Source organism: Lolium perenne, chromosome 2 (assembly GCF_019359855.2).
Source record: "Lolium perenne isolate Kyuss_39 chromosome 2, Kyuss_2.0, whole genome shotgun sequence".
Lineage (NCBI taxonomy): Eukaryota > Viridiplantae > Streptophyta > Magnoliopsida > Poales > Poaceae > Lolium > Lolium perenne.
In genome coordinates this window covers 112873876-112879128 of record NC_067245.2, presented here as the reverse complement: position 1 = coordinate 112879128, position 5253 = coordinate 112873876, and positions in this window count along the sequence as shown.

The window sequence follows — 5253 nt, the reverse complement described above, 5'->3', positions numbered from 1 at the left end:
GGTGGCATCCGTCTTCATTCAGTCGGTTACAAGATGGACAAACTGGATCAATATCCATCCCACGGCGTTGTAAATTCAGTCGAAAAGGCAGACTATTATGAGCAATACGCCAAAGAAACTGCTTAATATTTGGGGTACACTCTGCTTGCCAAATCTGCTTCCACTGAAAACCAGAAGACTGATCCGAGCTCTCCACCTGTCCAAGCTGAACTTCAAGGAGTTGTCTCTGTAAGTGGTACGCCGATTTAACGCTGAACAGACCCTTCTCATCGAAATGCCAGGCCCAATCATCTACAGTATCTTCAAAAATCGGAATAGACAAAATCAACTGTGCATCATGTGCACAGAAAATGTCCTTCACTAGGGCCTCGTCCCAAGTATCAGCAGCAGGATCCATCAGCTCACTCACTTTGTTGACAACTCGCTGTCCACGGGCTGTGATCGGCCGACGACTCCAGGGTCGAGGTAACCAAGGATCCTGCAAGATGTTTATTGTTTCACCATTACCAACCCGTTTAATGACCCCCTGCCTTAGTACTTCTATGCCTTTCAGGATGCTTCGCCATGCATACGAAATTCCACTTTGTGCTTGAGCCTCAAAGATTGAACAAACAGGGAAATAGCGAGCTTTCATCACACGCGCACACAAGGAATCTGGGTTTGTAAGTAACCTCCACGCTTGCTTGGCTAACATAGCTAGGTTGAAAGTATAGAGGTCCTTATACCCAAGACCCCCTTTCTCTTTTGCCATGGTGAGCTTATCCCAACTCAACCAGTGAATCTTATTTTCCTTGTCTTGACTTGCCCAAAAAAATCTGCCAACCATACTATTAATTTGATCACATAGACCCTTGGTGATATCAAAACAAGTCATGGCGAACACTGGAATTGCTTGGGCACAAGCCTTTATAAGAATCTCCTTACCCATTTTCGTCAGCATTTTTTCCTTCCAACCTTGGATTGTTTTCCAGATCCGATCCTTGATATATGCAAAGGTTTTGGCTCTTGACTTACCCACAAAAACCGGAAGACCCAAGTACTTGCTGTTTCTCCCTTCACAACTAACTCCCAGTATAGCCATCATTTGATCTTTGTCCCTCCTTGATGTATTCTTACTGAACACAATGGACGATTTGTCCACATTGATCGTTTGCCCCGAGCAAACCTCGTATAAATTTAGAATATTTTGCAGATGAAGCGAGCTTTCCTCTGAAACTTTCAGTAGGATTAAAGAATCATCTGCAAACAATAGATGGTTGAAACTCGGTGCACCTGGACAAATTTTTATACCTTCCAGACTCCCATCCTGCTCCGCTTTATTAAGCATGCTCGAAAAAGCTTCTGCACATATAAGAAAGAGATATGGGGAAATCGGATCTCCTTGTCGAAGCCCTCTTCCAGGAATTACCTCTTCTGTGAGAACACCATTCACCTTGAATCTATATTTCACAGATGAGCAACATTTCATAATCAAAGAAATCCACATTTCATCAAAACCCATCTTCCTCATCATACTCTCCAAGAAATGCCATTCGACACGGTCATAGGCTTTACTCATGTCAAGTTTAAGTGTTGCATAACCTGTAGCCCCACTTCTTTTGTTGTGCATGTAGTGATTCACCTCATATGCTAACAAAATATTGTCAGTTATTAATCTTCCTGGAACAAAGGCACTCTGATTTGGGGAAATGATCTCATCGAGGATGAGCTTCAGTCTATTTGCCAACACCTTCGACACCAACTTGTAAATGACATTACATAAACTTATTGGTCGCAAATCCTTCATTTTATCTGGGTTCTTTACCTTTGGAATTAGTGCAACACATGTTTCATTCCAGTATGCCGGGAGCTCGCCACCATTCAGGACTTGAAGAACCTCCTCTGTCACACGGTCACCAATAATGTTCCAAAACCGTTTGTAGAAAACGGCCGGCATACCATCAGGGCCAGGCGCCTTAAGATCTCCAATACAATTAAGTGCGTCCTTCACCTCCTCCTTTGTGAACTCACGGAGAAGCATGTCATTCATCTCTGGTGTTACCCGATGAACAACATGTTCAAGCAGCTCGTCCATACGATGACCTGCAGTAGATGTAAATAACTCATTAAAATAATCTGTCTCATCGGCTATTAGAAAGCAAACAGATGCCAGCTATGAACCAAACGCGCTTCACAAACAAATAAGGAAAATCCACACACATGATTGCAAATTGTAGGTTCTGAACTGAGTTGACCATAGATCGCAGACTTGATCAAAGTCTAACAAAACTGTCATTCCCTGTCTATTAGGTTCTACAAGTGAGAAAAAACAATTTTTTTCCATTAATTTCATGAACTTGAAATGCCATATTTCTTCATTTCAGTGCCAGTTCAACGAGATGTGTATATCGCAACAGTAAATATTTATAACCTAATCATCAAGAACATGATAAATGAGTATGATTTGGAATATTCGGTAGATGCTTGAGATGTGTAATACTGGGACTTTTATACACTAATGATCACCAGTACAAAGCGGGCAAATAACATTAACAAAAGAATATAAACAAATCTGTAGTTTTTTTTGAGCAAAAGAGAAGCCCTAGTAATAAATGAGCACGATTCGGAATATTCGGAAGAGGCTTGAGATGTGTAATACTGGGACTTTCTACATTAATGATTAGAAGTAAGCGGGAAAATATCATTAACAAAAGAACCTAAACAAAGATGTAGTTCTTTTAGCAAAAAAAAAAAAAAACCCTAGTGCTATTGCTAATTCAGCAAGGATTTGAATACGAAAACAGAACGGACAATGAGGCTATCGGAATAGAAGGTTAAATATTCAGTGTCATCAACATTTTCTAAAACAATCAATGTGAGATAATATATAATTCATCTCGAACTTCAGTTTTAGGTTACCTCAGGAACAATTTGAAACCGTACCTCAAAGCTTACTATTCTCCTGTGTACAAGCATGGTCTGCTCTCAAGTAGATAGGGAAAATCTGACTTGGATGCTACAGCCATGTATTCTTTTCAGAACAACCTGAAGAGTGAAGACTTCGTTAGATCCAAAGACATGTCACTCAAATCAATGGAAGCGAAATGTTAGCATCTTTAGCAGTCTCAATCCTATGGGAATAGAACTACTGTAGACAAGAATTCTCTTTCCCACCTCACTTCTTTAGCTGCTGGAATGTTCCAAGTCTTAAACCCCAGCTCGTGTCCATTAGTGCTTGCTGAAGTGATCCATAGACTATCTGAATGAATGAACAATATTTAATTTCTTATTGCTTTAAATATTTAACTTCAAACAGCATTAATAGTTCCAATAGTACAGATTTCTATCGCCGGGCAGAGCAAAAAAATTATCTAAGTCTAGCATATGTACTGGTGTCTTATATCTTATTGACTGCACAATTCACATCTATTGAAAACACTCAGAGAAATTGCAGTACGTAGGCATATATTTTGTCCCATGCTTAAATAAATCGAGAAAAGCATATGCTACTTTAGAGGTTGCAGGTTCAAATCACCCGTAGGCGCAGCGCTGCTGCTTCTTTTGTTCTTTTCTCTGACTTTTTTTTTAATTCCGATTGATGCTATGCCTATGATACATCATGCTTGATTATTTCTTTTATTAACATTGAATAAAACTCAGAGAAGTTGTATGCATGAATCACACTATAACTACATTTGAAAAAAAAACAGTTCAAGTCTTAAACATGTCAGAAAGTTTGTAGTACAATATCTTGACTTCTCATATTCAAATCAAACAATTAATTACAGCGATTTTAATTTATAAAGATTGAGGTAAATTTGATATAGCAATATTGTATTCCTCTCATGGAGATAGTTTTTATAATGGGCTCATCTATATAATATACTTGTTGGGATAGCTTTACATGCTATCAGCTAATGAGATTATGAAAGTATTTTTCTAGTATAGATTAAATGCATCAAAACCATTAGATTTATGTATTTTTTGGTACAATCATCGGTTCGGTTGGGGTTTTAAACCATATGATTCCTCTTAAAACAATTTTTTAACACGATTTGACCACGGGTTTAGAATCTGCAGGTGTTGGGAGTAGTTCCTCACTTTGAATGTCTATCTAAAACACATATATGTTATAATTGTTAATTAGTTATATTTGTCTAGTGTGATGGGGCCCATTTTAAGGTTTCGCACATGGCCCCGAATTTTGCCGGCCCGGCCCTGAAAGAAGCACTCGGGCATGCATGGACAGCCTAAAAGACATCATATGTTAAATAAAAATTGACTGGGCTTGAGCAATTGGTAGTTCACATCTTATCTTCTCTGCACAATTAGCATACACCAAATTACATGTAAGAGGCATCTGATGAACATTTGGTATATGATTAACCAAGGCACATGATTAATCATACACTTTTAATGCAGGCAAAGAAAACACTAACCAAAATCAAAGGTAAACAATAAGATTTGAGCTTTATACCATAATGTATTATTGTTAGGATAAAAGGCTTTATACGCTGAGCATTTTGTATACCAAAATTGCTGGATCATTTCTTTACAGAGGCAACTGAATTTGACAAAGGTAGCCTCTCAAAACAAATGCTACTGACATCAGTTACATGAATGAAAGTATGAAATGCTATTGGGCCTTTTGCCCATTGGAACCAAGGATTTGCTTAATTCAGTACGCTTCAGATCACCCCATTATTATTTTTGGCAGAGCATTTCCATAATCTATATAAAAAGCGGTTTTGGTGAAGACGGTGAAGAGTTTGTTTTGTTCAGTTGTAAAGACGTAGACAGGCTGCAAAGAGTATTGCAGAGTATCCAACTGCAAAATAGTGCATCTAGAGTTCTAGCACAATAGGATATTGTGGTCAACGGGAAGGCTGAAAGCACCTTAGAGCATATCTAACAGACCCTTTATTTTTCTGCCCCATAAAATGCGAGTAGACGGCCCTGTATCAAAAAAAAAAATGCTCACGCAAGAACCATTCCGCCTAACAGACCCCGTATTTCACCCCGTATTTTTGAAAATTGCAAACCCCGGAAAAATTCTTCGATAGTTCATCACATTCATAGATAGATCATAGATAGGGATTTCACAAAATTGCGCGATCCTATTGGATCGCGACTTCTACGAAGCGACCTAGTCGTCGAGGATGACGATTGTCGCATTGCCGGCGGCCTCCCGCGTCTCCATCTCCTCCACAACGGCGATGGCCTGCGCCGCCTCGTCTTCCTCCGCCCGAGCCTTGTCGGGGTCATCCTTCATGG